This window comes from Trichosurus vulpecula, chromosome 8, assembly GCF_011100635.1.
Source record: "Trichosurus vulpecula isolate mTriVul1 chromosome 8, mTriVul1.pri, whole genome shotgun sequence".
Classification (NCBI taxonomy): domain Eukaryota; kingdom Metazoa; phylum Chordata; class Mammalia; order Diprotodontia; family Phalangeridae; genus Trichosurus; species Trichosurus vulpecula.
This window is the reverse complement of record NC_050580.1, coordinates 56,610,108-56,638,064: the sequence shown is the minus strand read 5'-3', so window position 1 is coordinate 56,638,064 and position 27,957 is coordinate 56,610,108. Positions and strand designations below refer to the sequence as shown.

At 38.4% G+C, this 27,957-nt stretch overlaps 1 protein-coding gene across 2 annotated transcripts in view; it reads right to left on the bottom strand.

Moving 5' to 3' along the window:
* ADK (adenosine kinase) overlaps window positions 1-27,957 on the bottom strand; it is a 629,414-nt gene that overhangs the window by 290,129 nt on the left and 311,328 nt on the right. The window lies entirely within an intron of this gene.

Genomic DNA, 27,957 nt, shown 5'->3' with positions numbered 1-27,957 from the left:
ATTAAATAATTTATTTAGGGTCACACAGTTATTAAGTATCTGAGGGAGGAACTGAACTCAGATCTTGCTAACTCCGACTCCAATACTCCCATCATTTGTTAGTATATCTGACTGTCTTGAGTATGACTATTTTTAATTTATGCAACTCATTGGAATAACAAGATTCTCTAGAACACATTATATATATATATATATATCTATATATATATATATATATATCTATATATATATATCTATATATATATATCTATATATATATATATATATATATATATATATATATATATATACACATACACACACACACACACATATATATGAATGAAAAACGAGGAAGAGATGGCCTCTGATTTTATTTCAATTAAATTTGACATTCATTAAGTGGATAATATAACGGGGTAGACTTATGGATACTGGACTTAGCCTCAGGAAACTTGGATTTGGACCTTACCTACCTCTATGATCATCAACCTCTCAAACTCTCTGAGCCTGAGTTGCCGAATGTGTAAAAGTATTATCTGTGGGATCCAACGTATTAAAAGCAGTTAATAACCTTTCAAGCTTAATCTAAAGGTCAACAATGACTGTGATGACACGTTCTAGCAGCTCCCTCAAGGCCCTTACTTCTATAGGAGAACTGCATCACTCCTACACCTTGGCCCACAGCATTGTGATGTACAGTAGAGATTAGGCATGTTACGTTTCCTTAGCAAATCCATTTTTCATTGAACAAGACTGTTGGGAAATATCAAGCATATATGCTAATTATAAAGTATTTGGATCTCTTTATTAAAGAAAGATTTCCAAAGAGTCTGTACCAGGTAAGCATCATTCCTTAGTTTCAGTTGTGGGCTACGCCAGAAGGTAATAAAATTGAATTTTCTTTAAATACCCTAAAATGGGGGCAACTAGGTGGCGCAGTGAGTAGAACACTGGCCCTGGAGTCAGGAGGACCTAAGTTCAAATCCAGCCTCAGATACCTGACACATGTACTAGCTGTGTGACCTTGGGCAAGTCACTTAACCCCAATTGCCCTGACAAAAACCAATAAACAAACAAACAAACAAACAAATAAATAAATAAATGCCCTAAAATGCACCCTTTTCATTCATTCAAAATTGACTAACATCTATTCAAAATTATAAGGTCTTTGGTCCAATGAGGGGACTTAAAATCTACTCACTTTAGCTAGTGACTACTTACTTATTAGCAGGCAGCACAGCTGCCTTCCCCTAGAGTTTGTTGCTGTTTGGTCATTTTCCGGTCATGTCCAATTCTTCATGACCCTATTTGGGATTTTTGTGGCAAAGACACTGCAGTGGTTTGCCACTTGCTGCTTTAACTCATTTCATGGATGAAGAACTGAGGCAAACGGGGTTAAGTGACTTGCCCAGGGTCACCCGGTAGTAAGTGTCTGAGGTTGGATTTGAACTCATAAAGATGAATCTTCCAAATTCCAAGTCCAGAGCTCTATACACTGCACCACATAGCTGCAGAACCTCTGCCTCTTCTCCAAATTTATAATTAATGAATGAACTTGTCTAAAGCTTGTCCTCAGAGCTGGGATGGAGACTCTGCACCTTCTCAGCATTCCTTGTACCACCCCAATCTCTACTTCCACAGGGAATGAAAGCTCCCAGAGGACTGAGCTCTTTTGTGTCTTGGGGTTCCAGAATCTAGTATAGCGCATGACCAGGGGTCAAGAGCAAATGTTTGTTTAACTGAACTGAACACTCCAAGAAAAGGTGGTGCATGTAGCAAATGAAGAACTGAAAATTAGCTTTCACTCAGATAACCAGTCTAACTTGTTTACTCATGGAAATCTTCAGCTTTCCAGCTGACTCCATGTTGCCTTTGTTGCTGGTAATGCAGAGACTGTCACTGGGATGGAAGCTGATGGAGTTTCCCTTTGAACAAGGAGCTTGAGGTTAAAGTTGGAGTTATTCCTTAATGATATTTATTAAGTACTGAATATATACAGAGTATTTTATTAGGCAGTACAGAGATAAGCAAAAGGAACAGGAAAAAGGGGAGACTCGGCCATGGCTCTCAAAAAGTTTACAACCTACTTGCAGAGATGATCTCATTACACATGAAAAAGATGTAATAATTTGGCAATGCAGCACATTTGTAATTAAATTCTGTCATTCATATAGTACACAGGGACACCCTGATTCACATGTGTTCCTGATATCATAGTAAGATCAGACGAGGATGTGGCTGGCCACAGTGTGAGGGCAGTTGGTCAGGAAAGTTAAGAGGAAAGGGATGGGCACTGGCTCCTCTGGTAAATACAAGACATGACTGCATGATGGGCAAAGGTCCAACAGCAGAGTAATGCCTCCTCAGGTTACTGAGGGTCAGAAGTCAGTTGGGATAGTAGTATCTTGCTTAAATAACTAAAGAAGGAATCCTAAGGACCAGGGGCAAGGCAGTTAAAGATCTCCTTACAAAGACAGACCAGACTTTCAAAGCAGAGACTACAAGTATCTCCTCTACAGGATAGGAGAAAGGACTGAGACTCCAAAGGACAAGGCAATTATCAATTGTCAGAAGTGAGCCAAGGGGCGGGAAGCTAAGTGACCTAGTGTACAGAGTGCTGGGCCTGGGATCATGAAGCCTGAGTTTAAATCCTGCCTCAAACATTTACTAGCTGTGCAACCCTGGACAAGTCACTTAACCTGTTTGCCTCATTTTCCTCAAGTACAAAATGGGGATAATAATTAAACCTACCTCATAAGGCAATTGTGAGGATGAAATAATAGTAAAGTCCTCAACACACTGTCTGGTATGTAGTAGGTGCTACAGAAATGCCCTCCCCCCTTTACTCGCTCCCTGGGTACTAGGATTAAAGTAGGAGAGGAAGATACAACCTCCTGGTCAAGGCAAGAGTCTGGAAACAGGGGAGCCATATCAGGAAGAGGAAGATAATACTGCCAAAGAATGAAGGAAAGATACTGAGTCTGGGGCCAGAACACACTGGCCCCTGGCCCCCTTTATATACTTGGTGTGGGAGACTATGAGTTAACCAGTTCAGTCAAAAAAAAAAAAGGAATGTTTGAATATGAAATTGTTCATTAAATAATCACTAAAATCAGAATTAAATAACAAAGTACTTAGTGAGTGCTCATTCAATGTTTATTGAGTAAAATACATTGTGCTACTTATCTTCTGCTTATTGTTGAAGTCAAAGGTTTCTTGGGGGGTGGGTAGGAAGGAGAGTATAGACATCTGATTTCACTAGCATAAGGAACTCCTACTCCACAAACTACCTCCACTAATGCAAATCAATTACTAGTCTAGAACACAAAGTCACAGATAATTATTTGGGGGCAATAAGCGGTTGATGAACTTACAAAGGTCCCACTGCTGATAGAATGGCTCACATTTCTACAGTGCTTGAAGACTCACAAGGTGCTTGACATATCTCACTGGATTCTATGCCTGTCAAGGGTGGTATGGGTCTGAGAAGGAGATGAACCCTGAACTGATCAATTTATAGAATATGAAATGACAACAGGTGCTCCTGGCTCTTTGGGTACCTTCCAGGAAAGACCACGATGGTGACAAGCAGTCAGGTTACAATCACACTTTAATAAGGACATAGAAGGTGTAGGGCAGAGACAAGGAGTGAAAAGGTACAGAGGCAGATGGCCTGACAGGTGTGGACAGCGAAAGAAGGCTGGTAGCATGAGGAAGAGGAGAGGCAGAGAGTATTACTCATGTGACCCTGGATTACTGTGTGGCATGAACCCCTAGGAGATGGGAGGAATGCTTAAGGGGCAGGAGTTTGGGGGCCCATTTTTCTAGAGTTTTGGTGGAAGACAGACTAAGTCTTATCTATGCCATCCTGTAGTTAGTTCAGGGACATATCCATGGCCTCTCAAAGTCATCAGTAAAACTTCCAAGTCCACACCATCTCAGAGTTATCAGCTCCATTTCGTGTTCTGCTGGTCTGGACCCTGTCTCAGATTTACATATCATAGGACCAAAAACCCACAGCAGCAAGGCATAAAGGCTTTCCCTGGATTCAGCAAGTATTACTAGGATGTGCTTTCCTAATAATATATAATAATAGAACCTGTAACTTACATCCCTTGGAACTTTGGGACAGCTTGTGAGTGACTTCCAGGTTCCCCTCTGCAATCTTGCTTTCCACTATTCTCCCTTTATACTGATCACTTACAAACACATTGACTAGACTGCCTGGAGGAAGTGGTGTGTGGTCAGGGGGCCCAGAACAAGATACGATTTTAACACAATCCACCCCCAGTTCCCTGACAACCATCACATACCACCATGCGTATGGATTAATCTAAACCAAAAAAAAAAAAAAAAAAAAAAAGCACAATAATCACTATAACCTCAAAGGATCCCTACAGGAACCCTGCCCCTTTGCCTGAAAAAATCTAGGAAAAAGATCAGTGAAAAGACTCATAGACCCTGTCAAGACGTTCCTGGTGGCTATGATGATGGCACCAACAGTCTTTACTTGGTATCTCGGATAGAATATAATGAGGACTATTTCTCTCGAGGGGTCAATCCACATGCAAAAGGAGGACTGTAGAAAATCATGAACGCCTCCCTGGTTGGCTAACAGGAAGTCCAAAGCCAGTCAGTGGTCCATGACCACAGCCCCAAAGTACACTGTCCTTCAGCTGATTTGTCAAATCCTTTGGCAATGTCCTCAATTTGGGCTTTTAGTTGTTCTCAATAGCCATCTGTGTATCCCTCAGCTTCCTATGGACTTCTTCCTCTATAATTCCCCAATGTAAAAGTCCAATAAGGGCCCACAGGTCTTTAAGGACAGGTCCCACTCCATGCTAGCCATGATGCAGGATGTCTAGGGGTTTTGATGGGTGGTGTTGGGGCATCTTGGGAGAATGTGAGGCCCAGCCCCGTGGTAACCAGGGTGTGTGTCAAATTAAGAAAGTTTTTGGTGTACGGGTATAGATAAGGTACTAGGGAACTGGTGGTGCACATGCCCACCATATTACTTCTAGCACTACCAGTTGGGTTTGATTTATCCGGGTGGCCACTACAGTGTTGAAGGCTACTGACTCAGTCCAAGTTTAACTTTCAGGGGCACATATCTTCATCTAGAGACATCCTTGGGGGCAGAACCTAAGCAATCTGCAACGCCCACTGGCGTGGTCAGGAATGCCACAGAGCGCTGCACAGTTGGGCAATGGCATCTGAAAACTGAAAGGTGTCTTTTCCTCATCTGCCAGTAAAACTTGAGTGAGGTTAGGTGTGTGGGAGACAGTGGTGGGAGTAAATTTTCCTCATCAAATTTTAGTTGGTTATAGCATGGCCAGCACTGGGTAAAATTCTATGTGACTGCTTCAGCTATTGCCATGTGGATATTGCTCTTTGATAGGGAGCACCTATAGCCAGCAAGACTGGGGGGAGGGGGGGAATCTGAACTTTTTAGGACATTGTTTTAAGACAAGTTCAGGAAATTGCAAGAGATTGACACAGGGGCTTCACATAGCCTGGTGAGCAGTGTGGTGTGCTTGCTAGATTCCCCCAGGCACATGAGGGTGGCCATGATAAGTGGGCAGGCACATAGGTCAGGATGGTCCCCACATTGCACCTGGATAGAATGTTAAGCTAATTGGTTATGACAGTTCAGGTCATGCAGAATAGACTCACTGGGCCTCACTGAGTATGACCATGTTTCCAAGTCTGAGATGACTAAAGGAATGGATGCAATTTTGAGGGCTGTATTTACCAGTATTTGGGATCCTGGAAGGATAGTACCTTGACAAACAGCTTTGGAGGCTAGTCATATAGACTTAAGTGGTGCTTAGGGCTTGACTCTGGGTTCTAGCTGGCCCCTTGGCCTCATATCTGAAAGATTTCTAGGTTGGTGGGGGCTCCCATGGTTGCTGGAGGGTCTTCCTGCAGAATTTCCCATTTGACTACCCAGTGAGCTCAAATACCAATTTTCTTGACTCCAAACCTAGCCTTCCTTATTGAGAAAGGTTCCTTTTTTTTTTCCTGCCATGAACCCATTTAAAAGTCTTGTGAAACCTAATGGATAGCTTCTCAGAATAACACATAAAATACAGAGGATTACAAAGAAAACCAATTATACTGAAATTGAGATGTAATTTTTTTTTCCCCAACTAAGTTAATGATTCCCCCTGAAAGAACTTTATTCACAAAATTTGGAAACTGGAGCCCAGCTTAAGAATCTCTGTTATAGAGTAAAAAGAAAAAGACCATGGATGACAGTTCAGTACTCGAAATGCAATTAATTATCTTAAGGCAGAAAATTCTGAACCAGTACAAGGAAGGCAAAAACTTTGTTACTGGCAGAAAAATTGGGGGTTGAGGCTGGGGAAGGTTACCAGCAGCATCTAGCCCCATTGAATTTTAAGAGAAAAATAGGGGAAAGAGAAGTAGCTGTGTTGGTGGTAGTGATGTAGTTTGTCATTGTTTTCAAAGACCAATAAGACCACAAGGAGATGTTTTGGTTTGCTTGTGAACTGTATTTAAGTGAGAAAAAGGTATACAAAATCATTAGCCTTACTCTCTCTTCCAGGGACATATAAGTTTAGTGACAAGATAACGGTAAAATGACTGGCAATGGCCCGGCCCAGGGTGCAGTGGACAACCTTGGTGTCTTCAGAGTCTAAGCAAGCTCAAAATACTAAGTCTAAGTGCCTGCTTTAGCCGCCTTCATGGCCACTGGAACAAACTGGTCTCATCTGCCCATTCTGCTGTGAGAAGTCTTCACGTGCTTGGTGTAGACATCCCCCAACTCATCTAAGTTTGGGGTGTACGGCATGTTCAGGAGGACCAGCACCTCTGCTGTGAGGGCCGGCCAAGACCTTTCCAGGGCTGCTCATACACGTTTTGTGTTCACCTGCAACCCAACTCTCACCTATGGCTCTGAGAAGCTGTAGCGTGTGCAGCAGCCACATCCTGGTAAACTTGTCTTGGCAAATGGGCTAAACTAGTTTGACAGGGATATGATTTAAACGGCCCACGATTAGTGATGGAAAGGAGGTCAAATGAATTTTCATCCTAAGTAAAAAAATCAGATCCAACTCAGGGAATAGCAGCTTAAGATCAAGGGCTTTCAAAATATAAACTTAATATAGAAGAGCTTCTTTCAATGATATAGCCTGGGCTGAAAGAGATCCTGGGATGATGAAACAAAAATAACAGCCATGGTACCATGGATAGCGTACTGGGTCTGAGGTCAGAAAGGCCTGAGTTCAAATCAGGCCTCAGACAGTTGCTCTGTGACACAGTTCCTGAACTGATAATGGGAGTAACAACAGTACCTACCTCCCAGGATTGTCGTGAGGTTCAAATGAGAAAATATTTGTAAAATGTGCTTAGCACAGTGGTTAGGACATGTTAACTTCCTCTCTGCGCGCACGCACATGTGTGTATGTGTGTGTGTGTGTGTGTGGTCTCTTCCACATGTCTTCTCACTATGTGGCTTTCCTCTCACAGCCATGGCATGGATATCTGTGGAAAACTACACCTACTATGTGTGTATGTGGAGGCAGGGAGGAGGGGCGGAGCAGAAAAGAAGACTTGTCATTTCTATTCCTATCTAGTTCCACTAAATGCCTTTTCCTTTACATTACTGAATCTTCTGGTTGATTTGATAAAAGAAACATCAGTGGGGAATTCTGAAAGCATGGTTTTGAGTGGGCCACAAAAGTTTTTGAACTGGAGAACAAGGGTGGTGTAAAGAGAGACCCTGTAATATACGAGGAAATAAATAAGCGAAATTACATGGAGTATATCAGAAGTGGAAGAAAAAAAATGTTAAATCTGGAAAATACCAGTAACACACAATGTCCTGGTAATAAACAAGAAGAAATCAGAGATGCACAGTCATTTAAGATGTGATTGCTGGTCAAATATTTTCAAAACTTTTCATCTCCCTAAAGAATACTACTAACAGTTTCACATGAGAAAAATCACAGTTAGATGAAAAGAACAACGGATAGAGTCAAGAAGTTTAATCCACTAGTTATTCTACCAACTCACAATGATACAGGACAGGCAATTTCCCCAGATGTCCCAACATCTCCAACCACGGCTATCCAGTCATCTCATTCTCTCTAGAATGCCTTTGTCATTTACTGTTAAGTAGGCAGAGCTTTAACCAAGAATTCTTGCACTCAGTGCAAATTTATTTGGGAGAGAGCGGGGCCAGCAGACCTGAGGACACAAAGCTCAACATGGGACAGTGGTGGAGGGTGGAAGGGGAGACGCAGACTCCAGGCTTCTTTTTTGTATATAGGAGAATTATTATGAGTATCACCTAGGAAAGGAATCTGGCCGCAACACCAAAGCAAAGTTGATAACTGTGCTTAAGCCTCAAACACCTAAAAGGAGGCACAAGTGGGGATATTGGTTCAAGAAGGTCAATTCTGGCAGTATGTAGATGTTAATAGTGCAGAGGTGGACCACAAGACACTGGACCACATGGTGTTAGGACAGTATGATACAAGACAGCTGTGAGGAGGAAATACATTACCCCCAGCCCATCTCAGTACACTGGGGCAAAGTTTTGGTCACCTAACTTAATTAGGGCTCTACTTACACCACTTAAGTCATATAGCACTTAATCATTAGGGTTCTATATCTGATGATACTAACTTCTCTTTCAACAACATGCCTCAGGTCTTGGCTCACTGACTTCCCCTACTGGTTTCTCACTGACACCAGCATTATTCTTTACTGGGGTTCTTCTTTACATATCTTTAATTACGAAATAGGGACATAAGAATTTATCTTTTCTCCTACATGGTTATCTGAAAGGAGTTCGTAACTCTCTTCTGGACCCTTAAAATCTCAATAATTGTGGGAAATAAACTAAGGGGGAAATGATAAACATTCAGAAGAATATTTAGCCCTAGTTTGGGTGTATAAATATACAAAGAAGTAAGACTCAATATATTTTTCTGCCCTTATCCTAGGCAGAACCCCTTTTTCTAGAACTGACTGCAGATATTAAGACTATAATACGATCTTGCTTGGATGCTGGATCAAAGCCTGGAGTTTGATGGTAGATTCTATTTGGGCAGGCAACTGCATTTCTTAGCTACGTCAGGGACTGGTATACTACTATTAAACACGAACTTAGTACATGGAAGTGATGTGTTTATGTACAGCACAACCTCTCTTTCTTCATCTACTGGACAGTTCTTATCCCCAAACCCTTGTCCTGAGTGTCGTTCTATTCGACACTTTTATCAGTAACTTGGATAAAGGCATAAATGTCATGCTTGGCAAATTTGTAGATAACATAAAGTTGTGAGGGATAGCTCATACACTGAATAACTGAGTCAGAATCCAAAAAGATCTTTATAGGCTCAAACAGGGGTTCTCAAATTTTTTTTTAAATCTCGGTACGCATTTACACTCTTAAAAATATCTGACGCTCTCCAGAAAGGTTTTGTTTATGTGAATTATGGCTATTAATATTTGCCACAAATAAAGTGTCTTTCTTAGTGCTATTATGAAAATAGTTTTGATCTCATGCACCCCCTGAAAGGGTCTTGGGAACCTTGAAGAATGCAAAGACCATACTTTGAAAACTGCTAGGTTAGAACAATCAACCAAAATTAATAATATAAAACAGGAAATAACAATAACGTTATCTGGCATTTATATAAAACTATAAGGTTTGCCAGGTGCATTCCCTACATTTAAGCCTCCTAACAACCCATAAGGTAGAAGTCAAAGGCATCATAATTCCTGTTTTACAGATGGAGAAACTATTTCTCAGAGGGTAAAGTGAATGGTCCATGGTAACTTATTAAAGTAGGTGTCAGTGGCAGGAATACATCACATAATCTTCTGGACTTCAAGTCCAGCTCCATCTTCCCAGTTCCAAACTCCCTCAAGGATAAAGTCCTATACCACATAAACCAATCACAAGTATGAACTCCATGAGGCCAGATGATCTGGGGGTTTCAGTAGATTATAAAATCAACGAGTCAAGAGAGCAATAAGGCATTTGTACTAATTTTGGTCTAACAATTAACACCAAGAAAGCAAAGATATCTTGGATGATATTAGATATACGGACACAGGTCCATATAGTCAAAGCCATGGCTTTTCCAGTAGCAATGTATGGCTGTGAGAGCTGGACTATAAGGAAAGCTGAGCACTGCAGAATCGAAGCTTTTGAATTATAATACTGGAGAAGACTTTTGAGAGAGGCCCTTACACAACAAGATCAAATCAGTCAGTACTTAAAGAAATTAATTTAGGCTATTCGTTAGAAAGTCAAATGCTGATGCTGAAACTTAAATATTTCGCCTGCATAATGAGAAGACAGGACTTATAGGAAAAAACCCTGATGTTGGGAAAGATTGAAGACAAAAAGAAAAGGGGATGGTAGAGGATGAGACAGATAGACTGTGTCATGCACACAAAGGACGTGTGCTTGGACAAAATTCAAAAGATAGTGGAGGTCAGAAGGGCCTAGTGTGCCCCATGGTACATGGGGTCACAAATAGTTGGACACAACTTGAATGACTAAACAACAACAATATCTATGTATGTCATAATTTTTTTCAGTAAGTATTAGAATATATTCTATATGGCCAACACTATTACAAAAAGTGATTGGGAAGTATCTTGTCAGAAAATGATGTCTTTAACAGTAAAATCAGATTTTTGTACAGTTAGATCATCAATTGGATAGAGCAAATGTCAAAAGTCACTGTCAAATTAGAAGAAACAGCAAAAACCAAGATGCTGTCTGTGATTATAACAGCTACACTCTGACCTATTTGAATAAAGTGTTGACTCCGAAAAATAGAAAATGGACAGCAGTAAAGATGTTGACACCATAAACATTTCTTAGAGAAGTTTAAAATATATAACAGTCATCACAGGAGCCCAAAATATTGCAGAAATAACTTTGTCCAACAAATATTTTTTTTTTATCAATGTGGAGAGCCATAGAGTGAAGGGTAGCAATGAATAGAATCAGGACCCTGGGTATGTCCAAATTTGTTGTCCTCCTACAGAATTTTAGCATTGAAATAAAACCTATGAAAAAATGTGTTCCCATGGGAAAGAATACTATCCTTAGGTAGGACAATGGAAGGTACCTGCATTATTTGAAATGCTTTTTCCTAAAATGTTCCAATCACAACTCAGTCACCATGTCTTACTAACCCTACCTTGACTGATCTAACGACATACTTCCCTCTCCCTATACTGTATTGCGCCCTGCCCCCATTCATCTTTCAATTCTATACCACTCCTAATTTATTCTTTCTCTCCTCATTCCATTTGATAGACTATAAATTGGTCAGCCATATTCCACTTAGTTGAAAAACATGGCTGAGACCTGCTTGCATGTCCATGGTCTACTTCTTCTCTTGTATACACAAGTAATAAAAATTCCTTGGCTAAGCCAGAGGAATGCAGTTCTGCAACAACTGGTTTTCATTATAAGCTGATTTGCAAAACACAGAAGAGGAAAATTAGAAGTAATATTGCCTCAAAAAACAGTCAAACATCGTTGAGACTGGTAAATTTCTCATTCTACTTATCTGAGAAAGGTCATATCAAATAAACCATGAGACCTTAGAAGTGTAAGAGTCTTCAGAGGTTTTCTCATGCAATCCATACTTGAACAAGTACCCTTCTCCAATATCCCTGACAAATAGCCATCCTGCCTGTCATCAAAGACTTCCAATGAAAAGGAATATGTTACTTCCTCAGTTAGCTCACTCTACTTTCCCATAGTACTAATTATTAATTTTTAACTTGGAATCAGGCCTTCCGAATTAAGTAGAACAAGTACAATCCTTTTCCTACCCTACAGTCCTTTAAATACTTGAAGGCTACCTTCATATCCCTTCCCTAAATCGTTTAATCCATGCAAATATCTTAAGATCCTTATGTAGTGCTCTCTGTAATTAATCCCCTCACCATCCTGGTTGTCTCCTGGATTTCCTCTAGCTAATCAATCTTCTTCCTTAAAACCTGACACCTAGAACTGAACCCAATACACCATGTATACTCTGAACAATAACCCCATTCAGTGAACTGCTCCAGTTCCATACTGCATTAGCTTTTCGTTGCTGCTGCCTTGGTTGGTTGGTTGTTGTCCTTCCTTCTCGAATAAGACCAAAATGACATCACTATGTTAGGGTTGAGGTACAGTGTGTCCAACTGTGGCTGATCACAGGTTTCACAGGTATACAACAACGAGGTCAGCACAATGGTTCCATAGGCCTTCAGTTTGGTAGGCAGCCTAATACCTCTTCTCTCCTACACTTCCCAAACAGTGAGCTAGATCTAGCAATGCATGCATCAATCTCATCACCTACATGCACATTCCTGGAAAGCATAGTACCAAGGTAAGTGAACTTATCCATGGCATTCAAAATTTCTCCATTTCCTATAACCGATGGTTCCACACATGGATGATGCTGGGCTGAGTGGTAGAGAATGAATGCTATCTTCTCATTATGTGGCCAAAGTATTAAAGCTTCAACAAGTTGACATTCTAGTCTGAATTAATTTCTTTAAGTATTGACTGATTTGATCTCCTTGTTGTCCAAGGTACTCTCTCAAAAGTCTTCTCCAATATCTCTACTTGAATCTTTGATTCTGCAGCACTCGGATTTCCTCAATAGTCTAACTCTCACAGCCATACACCACTATTGGAAAAACCATAGCTTTGCCTATATGGACCTTTGTCAGTAAGGTGATGTCTCTGCTTTTTAGTATGCTGTGCAGATTTGTCTTAGCTTTTCTGTCAAGGAGCAAGCATCTCCGACTCTCAAGGCTGCAGTGCTGTCTGCAGTGATCTTTGAGCCCAAGAAGATAAACTCTGACACTGTTTTTTTTTCTACTTGCCAGGAAGTGATCAGTTGCCAAGATGTACAGTTTTTTGATGTTAAGCTTCAAACCAGCTTTTACACTCTATTCTTTCATGCATATCTGAGATTGTTGACATTTCTCCTGATAACCTTGAATGCAGTTTTTGATTCGTCCAGCCTGGCATTTCACATGATGCAGTCTGCACCCAATATGGAACACCCTACTGGCTACAGATGCATAGGTGAGGTTTTTAAAGATTAAACAAACACTGGATCTCTTATTTTTTGATCATGAACCTTATACAGTTTTTTAATCCTACATATTTCACATTGAAATGACCAAGCATCAATGTATATCGCCACAGCTTTTCAGTTCGATTCAATAAACATTTATTAAGCTCTTTTAAGTGCTCATCACTCTGCAGAGTGCAGACAAAGGAGAAAAGAAATCCACTCCCCTCAAGGAGTTCATAATCGAATGGAGGAAGACAACATACAAAAGAAAGCTGAAAAGGAAGGGCAAGGCAGGGAGGAGAAGGCAGCTAGTACAGGCCATGATGACGGCCAAGAAGAATACAGCGACTACAGCCGGTGAGGAGTGACTAGGCTGTGGGCCCTCATTAAACGGAGGTTGAGGAAGTTTTTGCTCCATCCTCTAATTATCCAATCAGAGGGGCAGAGGCTGAGGACACCAGTGAGGTGTAAGAACCTAAACTGATGAAATCTCAGGGATGATGGATTTTCTGACGGCGAGCTTTTCCAAGGAGTACGGTCTGGATGACCTTGTAAATTTCTTCCTGAAATTTTTCTATCTGTCATCCTCTTGAGCAAATATTAGCACGTTATCTGTAAACAATTATATTTATTGTGGTCTGTTTGCCTGGACTCCATGAATATCTGCAACGTAAGACAACCAAGTGTCCCATGAGGTAATATTGCTTATGTTACTTTTGGAAATTGGTAGAAACCAGCCTTATGAATGCTGTGATTTATCTCCCCAAAGAGAATTTGTGAGCCTTCGGTACATTTAACTATAATTATTTTATGCCTTCTTATTTCATTCATGGGAACAATATTAATGTGGATGTAATTCAGTTCTTCCAGTAGTGAACTAATACGTTTAGGGTTCACTGGACAAAGACTTTACATTAAGAGTTGAAACGATGAATATAGGAAAGCATGGAAAGATTTACATGAATTGATAACAAAAAACACACCCAATAATTACTGTGTAAATAGAGATAAGGGCAGCTAGATGGCACAGTGGAAGGAGAGCTGGGATTGGAGTCAAGATTCATCTTCCTGTGTTCCACTTAGGCCTCAGACACTAGCTGTGAAACCCTGGGCAAGTCACTTAACCTCGTTTGCCTCAATTTCCTCATCTGTAAAATGAGCTAAAGAAGAAAATGGCAAATAATTTCAGTATCTTGGCCCAAAAAACCTCCAAATGGGGTCACAAAGAGTCAGGCATGACTGAATAACTGAATGACTGAATGACTGAAACAACTGAATAACAAACAAAATAACCACCACAAAAAAAAATCCAAAGAGGATGACGCAAAATTATGAACAGGCTTGACTCCCCCAAAAAGAAATATGAGATAACACCTCTCTCTCTACTCTTTTGCAGAACCTGAGCGGTCCACTGGTGTGGAACATCGTATATAATGTCAAGGTATTTTTTTTAATGTGCTGATTAGTTTTCCTGATTTTTTTTCTTTCTATATTTTCTTTAAAAATACATTTTAATAAGCCACAGGGATCATGGAGGGGGAAAAGGGAAGGGGAGAAAGAAATATAGTTGATATAAAAAGCAAAAAACCAATAAAAACCTAAGTTTTCCACAAGTTCATGTTTCCAAATGACCTAACTTAAATAATGTGTATTTTTGCCATCTTCTGCTCCCTCCACCCCCTTTTTGGTCACTCGGTCACAATCATAGCAGAAATTAGAGCTTACTACACAAAAAAGAGGCATTTTTAATTTCTTATCTATTTCACGTGTCAATCTTGTTATGCCTTACTCCTGGCCTTATTATTGTTCCTCACACATAATACTCTCTTCCCCCCTCCCCATGCCTTGCACATGCTGTCCCCCCTTCTGGAATGGATTCCACCATCATTTCTGCCTGTCAGAAACTCCAGTTTCTTTCAAAGTTCAGCTTAACTGCCATCTTCTACATACAAATTTTCCTGAACCCTTGGCCTGGTATTACCCCTTTTCACCTCTCCCACTGCCTTTTATTTTAACAAATATGTACACATGATCTCTTCCAATAGAAAGTAAGTTACTTGAGAATAGGGACTGTTCATTTTTGTCTTTATACTTACTCCAAGGCCTAGAACATAGTACCTACTTAACAGATGTTTGTTGACTGAATAAATGGAGTATTCAAAATTAAGGTGATAAAAACAAGCATGCCATTATCGGAAAATCAGTGAGAGAGATGTCATTTGATAAGGAGACTCATGACATATGGGAAGAGAAGATCAAACTGGAATATTAATTGGGCCCAATTGTGGAGTCCTTGAATGCCAGGCTAAGAAATCTGTGCTCTTGTTATCTATTCTGTAGGGACCCACTGACCTTTCATGAGCAGGGGCATGACCATCATGAAGTACATGTGGAAATGGAATTATTCACACATTCAAAGGCTTTTAAAACCTAAAAGGACCTTATAGATCAATTTCCAAAAATCCATTCATTACATAGGAAAGATAAATTTAATACCACTGCATAGATTCAACTTTTACTGGCTTAATTTCTCTTAGAAATTTAAAAAAAAATGTAGCCTTCATCCACAATATTTATAGTGTATCCATGTAAACACAATGCTTTCAGATACACAATATAGTTCAGGCTTTTTATACGTATTTGATCAGAAGCTCCTAAGAAATATGATCACAGTAAATTTGAGGGTCACTTCAACTTCGATGAACCTCCCTAAAATTGTGAAACCAGAGCAGTTTTGGTTCCTACTTTCTCAGTACTTAAAAATCACAGGATATAAAAGACAATAAGCAGGGATTCTTTAGCTGGGGCCTGTGAACTTGCTTTTTTAGAGGTATGTGGATATTTATATCTCAATATAATTAGTTTTCTTTGTAATCTTATGTATGTTACCTCATGCATTCAAAAACATCTGAGAAGAGATCCACAGATTTCACTCCCCTCAAAAGAGGTCATGACACAAAAAAAGATTAAGAATCCTTACTCTAAAGGAATAGGATTAATACAAACAAAGAATCTCAAAGAAATACAAGGCCCCACCTCTCCATCTCCCCCCAGTCCCAATGCCCTTGAGAAACTACAACCACACTGACATTTCTGTATCACTAATTGAAGCTGGAAAGTCTTTTTGCAAAAGTGATGTCACTCCAATACATGGCACTATCTATCCGCAAGCTACTTCAAATTAAATGAGAGGAGAAGGGATAACTGCTCTAGAGAAGACTCATTAATTCATACATTTAAGAGAGGCAGTTCCATCTTCTACAAGCTTTCCCTAATTGCTCACTTGATAAAATCCACTCCACTAAAGACAAATATTTAGCATGCTTTTATTTTTACGACCAAAATTATTAAATTCCTATGTACATAATCTTACATTTTTAACTAATAAAAAAGTTTATTATTGTACTCTGTAAAAAATGACAGACTTTGTGAAAATCTTCCCATTGTAGTGGAAAGAGTCAAACAGGAGAATGGCAAACCCTGAATCTGCCCTCAGAGTCATGAAGACTTGGGTTCAGATATTTTCAAGCCCTCACCTCATCTCTCTTTGCCTCAGTTTCCTCACCCATAAAATGAGGATAACAGCAGCACCTGCCACACAGCACTGTGGCAGCGTAACACTGACTGACATAAGCAGTGCTGTCAAACTCAAAAAACAGATCCATGAAGGGCACATGTTGACTTAGAAAATCATAAATTAATATTATGTTGTAGTATGTTTTTATTTATTTTGTTAAACACTTCCCAGTCAGTCACACTTTAATCAGGACTGGGGGCACTCAGAGTTTTGTGGACCACTTGCCAGGGTGAGTTTGACACTTTTGAAGTAAAGTGTCAGGAAAACTTTAAAGTGTTATATAAATGTGAGTTGTTATACTTATCTTCTATAAGCATGGAACTTGGGAAAGTCATTTAACTTTTCTGAGCCTTTGTTCCTCATCTGTAATAAGAATGGGTTAGACTAAGTGATCTCTAATATCCCTTATACCTCGAAGTGTATGATCCTATCACTCTGAAAACATAAAGAAAATAAATAAAAAATAACTGTGCAGCTCAGGGGTACAAATATCACTGACAATATAAGGTGGGGACCCCAGTTAAGATTATTTTGTTGAGGAACAAAATAGGAAGCAAGGTAATGAAGAAGCTTGTCTATAGCGATGCTAAAGCCTAGTTCTAAGGAGCAAAGCTTCTTCACCCATCTGGGGCAGTTTTCTCTCTCAAAAATAATTGGGATTGGAGGAAATTAGAGGTCTTCCCAATTCTAACATTCTCTGAATAACCAATAATTGCCCCTAGAGTTAGAAGAAATATGAATATAAATCTATTGTGATAGATTAAACTGATATGGAAAGAATAAAACCAATTCTTTACAAACTTAGAAAACCATTTAGTTTTTACTAAACAAAAATATGTCTGTCTAATTTACCTTCTTGAAAACTACAGAAGCTGAACAAGCTTAAAACTCTGCCTAACAGCCTCAAATGATAGAAGAATTTGAAGGACAAAAAGCCCTTGTCTTTTGCTGTTTATAGTAGAAAATTTATAAAGAGCAAAACCCCTCAAAGGAGTAAACATCTGCCCATCAACACCTATCAGTAACAACATCAAAAACAAAAGGCAAAGGTCAAGTCAAAGTTTATTGACAATGATGAACTTTGACAGCTTCTATTCAATTACCTCTTCCTTCAAGGTGTATGTGATCAAAGCAGCAAAGAGATTTTCACTCAGTCACATGACGAGCGATTTGTTGAGATTGAAACATCTGGTCAATATCTCCTAACACTGCAATTTCATGCACAGTTAGCATTAGGGCACATTTCTTTTCTTCTTACAGGGTCCATAAGGGTGGCACATATGGCTGATTTTTCATTCAAAAAGGATTCCATTCAAGGCATTCCACACAATCATCTCTGTGCTTTATGGTGTTTTAAGTCTACCTGCCGCCGTTTTCCATCATCATCGCTGACTGCCGTAGACTCTGGCTATAAAAGCCTGCAAATATGACAAAGCACTTAAAGCTAAACTGCCTTCCACTACAGGAGTTAGAAAGCATTGAAGGCAAGGGAGTCTTTAAAGTGGCAGGTCTTCATCTATTATTGTCAAGAAATCCCAATACATTAAACTATTTACCATTTAGTAAAGCTCTAGTAACAGACTCTAAAAAGTAATTTTTGTTGTCAGATCAAATGTTTAAGTGGATGTATGACAGATCTATTAAGGAACATCTTGACTATAATTTTTAAGTTATTATGAAATTTAAAAAACAATATCACAGAAAAGTTAAATTAATTTTAGCAAGACCTTGCAGAAATTTTTTTTTCAAGTTGGCAAAGAGTAATCCTCCTGAACCAGAGGGAAGGAGACAACAGGGAGGTTGCAATTTTACCAATCCCATATGCTGAAAATTTTCTTCTTGAAATTCATGCATTTGTTGTCATGGCAACAAGTTGCTGATCTAAAACCCTTACAGTAGTAAAACTGAACTCACACCCCAGACTTTTCTTTTCCCCTGCTCACTTTAAGATAATAGCTTCACAGGAAAAAAAAAATAAGAACCTAGGTGGGAGGGATGTCTCTAAAAGCTATTTTTTTCTCATTTCCCAGAACATATTTCTCTTTCAGGTAGAATCACATAAAAGGGACCTTTGAGATCATCTATTCCAGCCCTCTCATTTTAAAGCTAAGGAAACTAAGGCTCCAAAATGTGACGTGACCCATTGATCACTGCCTGGGTACTACTGTAGTTTGAAAAACAGTCCAATACTTCTGGAAATGAACCCATGCAGCCTCTAGATTATCTACTGAATTTTAAAGAGTGGCCTACATAGTACTACTTAAATTTAATTTCAAAGAAAAAGCATTCTTCCAAAAAATAAGGAAGAATTTAGTATGAGAAATATGAAATGTTTGCTTACCATCATCAAAATAAGCAATGAAATGAGAAACAATCTAGATTAGAATACATGGCTGTCAACCTAGCACATAATTTAAGAATTTCATTAAATATATGTAAGAATGATAACTCCTAATATTCATATTGCATCTTCAAGTTTACAAAGTGCTTTATATAGATTTTCTCATATGAACCCTACAGGAGCCCAACAGGGAAGGTAACATAGATACTGGTATCACCATTTTACAGTCATGGACATTAAGGCTGATAGACATGATATAACTTGCCCATCCATGGCCACAAAAGCAGTGTCAGAGGAAAGATGTGAACCCAGGTTACGTCCAAGAGCTCTGTCCACTCTCCTGGTCGATTTCATCATGACCAAATGTGCCCTAGCCAAATCTGAAGGTCCACTGAGGATCCTTCCAAACCATTAGGGCTGTTGGTTCTGCCTTCAGCTCAAGACAAAACAAAAAGAGCAAACTACTTCCGAGCTGAGCCCGAGCTGAGCCCAAGCTGACCTCTTCTGCCTTCTCAGCGTTATCAAGGCTAAAAGTTCTCAAAGGCTTCACAGCCACCTACAAATGGCTTGTTCTATTTATCCTGCTTGGCTCTAGTGAGAACACTAAGAGGCCAAAGAAGCCAGGTTGTAACTTACCATGTGACCTCAGCAAACTACTTATCCTCTATCCTGAGTTTTCTCACAGAGAAATGAGGGGTTTGACTTCTACATGATCCGTCCCAGCGCCAGTCAGCCCTGAGTCAAGTGAGTAGTAGGGAAATCACTAATGCCAGTGTAAACGAGGATAAACAAACAGGATCAGCCAAGTTATAATTTGTCTATGGTCACACAAACAGTAAGTGACAGAGACAGCAAAACCAACGCAAATCCCTCCTTTCCAATACAATGGATTAGAAAGGCCCTTAAATCACTTGCTGTAATCTATTCTGGTTTGGAAAGACTGCTCTGGAACCATACGGACTTGAATGGGGTATCAGTCACCTCCAATACAGAAGGCTCACCATATCTAGAGGGCCCCTGTTCAAAACCCAAGCAAATATTCACCCTCAATATCTCCTTGCCATCCACCTTGCTATAATCCCTTCTTGAACATGGTGCCTCCTAAAACCATGAGAATACCCTCTGAGGGAGACAATCTGGCCAGCTATCATGGACAGCTGGACAACTCTTCCCTCCCAACACACTTTTAGGTTCCGTCATCATCCTTGTGACTTTTCAAACCATCATACCCTATGTGTAATAAATGTTCTTCATCCATCTATCCATCCATCCATCCATCCATCCATCCATCCATCCATCCATCCATCCACCACTTTAAGTTCCAAGAAACTACATCACTTGTTCCACCATGAGTAAGTTGCTTGGGAAGAGACCCTAGGCTAAAAAGGTCTGCTGACTCCCAGGGCTACTTTTTCAGAGTAATACCTGTAAGCCCCTTTAAAAGGTGGTTAATTTTTCCAAAAACAATTCTCTGCTTTGGGCAGGGTCACAAGCAAGGGCTTAATAACTGAGGCATGAGAAATCATGCTTACAGTGAACTAAAATGAATACTGCACTAGAGAACCAATAATAGATTATTGTAAATATCTTATACAAAAAGTAAGTCTTCTTGGAGAACACTGTATACAGTAATAGCAATACTGTTCAATGATCAACTATGAATGACTTAGCTATTCTGATCAATACAATGATCCAAGACGATCTCAAAGGATTAATGATGAAAAATGCTATCTACCTCCAGAGAGAGAACTGATGAAGTCTGAGTGCAGACTGAAGCATATTTTTTTCATTTTCTTTATTTTTCTTGCTTTTTCTGGCACCATGGCTAATATGGAAATATGTTTTGCATTATTTCACATGTATAATTGATATCGCATTTCTTGCCTTCTCCATGGGTGGGGGAAGTGCAGAAGGGAGAGAAATTGGAATTCAGTTTTTTAATAGAGTGCTAAAAATAAATAAATTTGTTTTGTAAGAATATTATTATTATTTTGTACAAATGTTATTGTATTTGTGAAACTTGTTTAAAAAAAGAAGAATCCATTAAAATGGGTTTCTGTGGTTAAAGAGATTTTATCAATGCCCCCCATGACCCATTTCAAATCATCAATTGTTTATACACATACATGAATACATATGAAGCTCTGTGAGTATATCCTCATGTGCCTGTATGTCTGTCTATGCTAGCGTGTATAAGCCTTCCAGTTAGTAATCTTTCTTAACAAATCTAAATTTCACATCCTTTCACCTGTCTTTTTGTTCCTTTCTCCCATCTCCTAGTTACAGTGCCATAATCTGGAATGTTATGAATTTCACCCAGACCTCCATGTTTACTAATGTAAACTACAACATGAACTACACACAGAAAATATACACCTGCATTTCTTAATGTGAAGAGATATGTTGATGCTAAAGTCAACCAACAATTAAGAACTTAATAGACTATGATATCCAACTTCTTTTTCCTCAGCCTAATCTTTCAGCTTTATTAATAATGGCTCATTACACCAAAGGGAGTACTTGAAAATAATCTCAAACAACTATCCTAGAGAACAAAAGAATAAAATTTTAAAAGTATCATTTTGCACAGGTCAACCAAAATCTTTTAATAACAAACCAAACTGACATAAACCAATATGAGTGTGAAATACTGCCCATAATAATTTCAGACCCTTTTGATATGTTGGTTAGTTTTGCCAAACATTGTTTTTCCTCTTTTTTTTTTTAACTGTTCTTTAGAAGACATGATTATCTTAAGGGATACAAAGGAAATGTAGGTAATATAGAAACCAAAGATCAAAATTTCAAATAAATGAGAAAAAATGAAATACAAAAGACTGAGAGAATGAAGTGTGGAAGAAAGAAAAACAGCTTTTTATTCAAAAAAGACCCGGCCAAGACAACAAATTCATTGGCTTTGTGATCATGGGCAATTCACTTAATTTCTCTGAACCTCAATTCCTTGGCTGGAAAATGAGGGACATACTTCTTACACAACCTAAATCAGAACTTTGTGAAGAACTGAGAAATTTAAGGAAATTAGAGTGCTATGAGGAAAATATTTTGTGTTAGTATATAATACAGTGTATATAGTGTATAAGGCAAATTAAAGAACTATAACATATACAAAACAGACTTATGAAAATACCCTGTCCATCAATGTTATCCATTACACTGGTATCTGCTTTCCCCACTTCCCTCATTTTATAGCTCTTCTTTGTGAGTATCTTTGTCAGACCCATGCTAGCTGCTGGCATGACACTTCTTACTAACTCCAGCAGTTCCCTTACTTTCATTCATCTCTAATTCGAAACCACTTCTTGGACTTTCATGACACACCAAGCCTCGTCAACCAATAGCACCTATTCTACTTTTTGACTGGGATCTGCCCAGGATATGAATTAGTAAACCCAAAGATTCATCACCAGGTAAGAATGTCCTCTGGGTGGCTTTAGAATTCACAAAACTGTGGTACATCACTATATTACAAATATTACAGAATGGGGTACTTAGAAAAGTCAACCTATTGTCAAAAGACAGATTTAAATTTTATTCCAAAATCATAGTCAAATGTAACTAAACTGAGATTGGAAGGTAGCAAATGAAGAATTATTAAATGTCTTTTATTAATGGAAAACTGATTGCAAATGACAATTGGTTCTAAAATTAAAATATTGTAACCTAAGGAAAATACCAAGGAATTTACTTCAATTTTTCAGAAACAGCAATGCTTCACGCCTTCCTTTGCCGAAACTGGTAGAAGAGAAGATAAGCCTTCCTCATAGTGCAAGCAACCAAGACAACACCTCCCTCTTCTATGCACTGATTACTATTTTAGCCTCTGTACTCTTCATCGATTCAGGTGGACAACAGCTGAATACATTCACCTTTTAGGTTAGGTTGTGGGGTCTTTTGTTTTTGCTTTTTTTTTTTTTGAAGTGCTAAGATAACAGGCTGGTTTCTCTACAAAGTGATATGTTTATTCCTAGATATGAGGGGAAATATCTTGCAACTTTTTGTTTGTACTTTAGTTATTCCTTTTTTCAAAATTCTTTTCTTAAGGTCAGGTTAAGTTACTGCCAGAATGTGACACATGTTTATAATAACTTACAACTCAATCAGAATTTTAAACATAGGGGTAAAAAGTTTTAAATTGGATTACAAATTGTATTTGTAGACAGTTTTTTGCTCAGGACAGTCTGATGTGTGTACCAAATGTGCTGCCGACTTGACTATCAGCTGCAGACTTCATGCTACCATCTGTGCGAATCCCAGAGACATTTTTCCGTAATTCAGTAGGGACATGAAGAGTCAAGACTAGTTAGCAGTATAATTTCCTGAATGGTCAGAGGAGGGAAGATGAAACTCACTGATGATACCTCTACCTCTTAAGAATACCTACTTTGCTTCAAGTCTCAATTCCAGCATCATCTCCCACATTATGCCTTTCTTGACTTACCAGTTGTTAATGCTGTCTCCCTCCTCAAATTATCTTGTGTTTACTCATCTGTGGATTTATTATGGTCTTCTCATCCAAAAAGACAATGCAGCCTATGTGAGGACAGTGATTGTCTCATTTTCATCCTCTTATCCTAGATGAGGTTCTTTGTATATAGTAGGATGCTTAATAAATGTTGAATTAACCTGAATGAGCAGCTTCAAATACACAGACCCTATTGTAATGTATCTGTGACACTTTAACATATGACAGTATCCTTCAATATCTAGCAACACCCTGTTTGCTTTTTAAAGTCTCATGAATGTTTTTGTTCTTTTTTTCCCTGCTGAAACTTGTATTAAACAACTCAGCAGAAAAGATAAACCAGTGAAAACTGAAGTCATTGGCCTTTAGAAAGTTTAGCATTACTCTATTCCTGGCTCCTCTTTCCTATTTACATCAACTTAGTTGGGCTAAGATTCCTTCTGGCCCTAAAATTCTAAAATTCTACGGTTTTTAAAGTATACCAAAGAAACGGGACTATTCTGAAATTCAATCAGACTTCTCAGGCTTCCTTCAAGACTCACCTCAAAGCCCACGGCACCTTCCATTTGAGACTACCTCCCTTCTACTCTATATACATATACTATGTGTACGTTTGCTTGCATGCTGTCTTCTCTTTTAGAACATCCACAGATTAAAGGGAGATTTTTGTTTTGTTTTGTTTTTGCCTTTCTTAACATACCCAGTGCCTAGCACAGTGCCTGGCATGAAAAAAACAAATGCTTATTAACTGAAATGCCAACAATGAAAGTGTAGAGTCTAGATACTAATAGAGAGAAATTACTGAGGCCCGCCCCCCCCTTTTTTTATCACATTCCAGTTAAGTTACTTTAATCAAAAATATGCACTGCAGGATCAGTTACCTGCCATATAAGCGAGTTTTTCCTTAAAAGGTATTAAAATTATCTTCAAGACTTCATTGCCTCAGAGGATCTAGGTTCCAGCAGCTGAGTTAACTTCATGGTACCCACCAGACAGCAAAGGTTGGTCTCCTCCCTCAAGCTAGAAAGGCGAACACAGAGGTAAGGAAGCTGTGGCTGTTATATTATTACTGATGCTATATTATTGTGAAATACCCTTCTGTGTTATGGCTAAGCAAATCATCTTTTGTCAACTGTTAGATGGTCTACAAGTATATCATTTCCATCCAATTTTGAACCTGAAACATTAACCAGGCCTCGAATAAATTAGTATAGACACAGATCATGTAAGAAGGTGCTTAACAGGTGCTTAACTCTATCAATACTATTATCGACTAATACCTACTGAATGCTTATAAACACTAAGTCACTATAAGCAACAAATGTCTTCTGAAGAATAGTCTAAGGAGTGTACAACAGTCTAACCTTATGCTTAAGAAAAGCAGTATGTAAGTTATGGCCAACATTATATTCCAGTTCTACTCTTCCTCCCTTCGCTGCTCTTTTGCTTTGCTATTGCCATGGATATCTGCTGCTATGTAAATGTGAATTGGTCATTACATACTATCCAAAATTGCAACACACAGTTTGGTTAAAAATCAAACTGTAGATTTTTTTTTCTCACTTAAGTTTAGTGGACTTCAAGTCCTTTTGATCCTGAAAAAAAGAAACTCCTTTAAATTAAGATTTGTACATCTCTGCCATGTCTCCTTCTACACACACACACACACACCCCATCCTAGTTTAAGCCCTAATGCCAGCTAAGTGATCTTCCTGCCTCAAGTCTCTCTCTGTTATAATAATCTAATTTTATACACATTGACCAAGTGATAATCATAAGGCAAAGACCTAACCATGTCACATACTCCAAGCGTACCAGTGGCCATCCTGCTGCTTCTAGGAAAAAACACAAATTCTTCTGTTAGGTATTTAAAGCCCTTCCTCATCATCTGGTGCCAAACTATCTTCTCAAGTGTATCGCATATGATCCCCCTTCAGACACTCTAATATCTAGTTCAAATAATGTGAAATTTGATTGAGTTACAATTATAAAGTGATACCAGGTTGCATTTTAGGTGAGCCAAAATTCCATTAATGCGACTAGTCAAGGCTGATTTCACATTAGTCCATGCTCATGTTGGATGGCAATATGGTATGCTGTTGCATATCATATTACCAAAAGTCATGTTATTTTCTTTTAAGAGCCTTTAATAAAATGGACAAAAGAACTCTTCAAATGGAAACATTGCTAGTGCAAAAAAAGAAAAGGCTTAACATTACATCAGAACAAACACTTGATGTAACTGAATGCATGAATGTGGTCATAATATAACTCTAAAATAGGGCGAGATGTCAGTACTCCTGAATCTATACTGTGGAATATTACAAAACATGCAGGCAAAATAAAAGAAAAAGGCAAAATTACATCAGCTTTTTGTGATCTGCAAACAATTAAATGGAATAAAACCCTTACAGTGATAGAAATGGAGTGCCTTTTAGCTCTACAGATTAAAGTTTGCAATCAAAAATGCATTCCTCTTAGCAGAATGGACATTCAGACAAAAGTATAAAATTTTGTTAAAGCAGCAAAAGAAAATGGAAACGAAATGATACTGAAGAAACTTTTATTGTAGGCATTGGTTGGTTCAACTGATTTAAAATTCCAGTTCAATGGCATAATGTTAAATTGACGTGAGGCAGCTAGCTAGAAGCTAAATATCCTGATGTTTTGAAGAAAATAACTGAAGATGGTTGATACACTTATCAACAATTTTTTAAAATGTGGATGAAATAGGCTTATTCTGGGAACTGATACCCTCCAGAACTTAAGATTTCTAATTAAAAAAAAAAAAAACCAAAACTCAAACTGGATTTAAAGTGTGTTAAATATCACCTAACACATTTATTGGAAAGTGAAGCAAAAGATTTTAAATTAAAACCATTGCTTGCTTGTTTATTGGCCTCAAAATCCTTGTGCTCTGAGAGGTAATAACCATCAATTATATCCATCTTTGGTGGTCAAATAAGAAAGCACGGGTGACTAAAGATGTTTTTGAAGACTTATTTTTAAGTTATTAGTCCAGCTGCTGAAAATAGTAGTACTACTTATTAGATAATGCCCCAGGTCAGTCAACTACACCTGGTTCATTGTGTAAGAATGTAGGAAGGCAAATTAGTTGAAATGTGGAAAAACTCTCTACACTTACCAGGGTATGAATGAAAATTTTTAAAAAGAGAAGACAGTTTAGTCTATGCTGCTAAAATATTTTAAACAACCACAATGACAGTTTCATCATATCATCAGTATATGCTTTACTTATGATATTCAACAATTTAAAATGTTTAAATTGTTTTCTATAATTACTCTACTACTGTGTAATAAATTTGAATCATGAATATATCTTTTTATCCTTTGCCATGATAATTTTAGTAAACATAGAAGAACTTATTTTCTAAAATTTTCATTACACATTTTGATTGGACTGGAATCAATTATCATAATTTGCATAGAAAAATATTTTCAAATATTGAAAATTTGAATAATTTAACCACTGCATGGGATTCCTTATTCACACTAATTGGGACCTGTTGTACACAGGAACCAATAGCGTATTAGCTGTTCCTTGTACAGGGCATCTACCTTTGGTGCCTTTATACAAGCTGTCCTCCCATGCCTAGAACACACTCCCTCCATATCTCTACAACTGAGAATTGCTATCTTCCTTCAAAGCTCAGATGAAGTGCCATTTCCCATATGAGGCCTTGCCTAATCTACTAGAGCTAGAGGGCTCTTTCAGTTCAAGTACCCAACAGTCCTGTGTACAAGCTTCATAAGGGCTCTGTTTTGCATCTGATAGGTGCTTTATGAATGGTGATTTGACTTTATTTGGAAGCAGAGCTGATAAGACTTGACAAGTGATTAGATAAAGTGTGTCTGGGTTGGGGAGATACAAGGATGGGGAAGACAGAAAAATGAGTGATGATCGCTATTTTAGACCAGCATGACTAGGAGGAAGATAGGGCCATCAACCAAAACAGTGAAATTGGGATGGGGTGGGGAAGGAGGTAATTAGAAGCTAATTCACTTTCATGAATGTTTCAGGTGCTAGTAGGACATTTAGATAGTGATGTGCAGAGGTAAAGGAAGAGTAAGAAATAGGAAGATAGCAAGAGAATTAGGAAAGAGCAAACAAAAAACCAAAAAAATAATAATCCACCAAGTTAAGAATAACCAGAAAAGTGAATCCAAACTACTCAATGCACTAAATCAAGGACTGGGCGTTTTTATGAATAGCTTCAAGGGTACCTGAGATCCAGAGAACTGAGTGGACAACGGAAAAGCAAATATCTTCATCAAGACTTCTATTTACTGCTTGTGTTCTAAAGTCTCAGTTAACATATCTTTTACTCAATGCAGAACAATTTCCTAAATTAAAAAAAAAACTTGTAGAACTGAGTTTAATAAAGGAAATCTGTACAAAAAAGAGAAACTTATAGAATCTTTGCAATTAGGTAGTTATTTTTTGATGATGGAAAAAACATTTTTAAAAGATGGA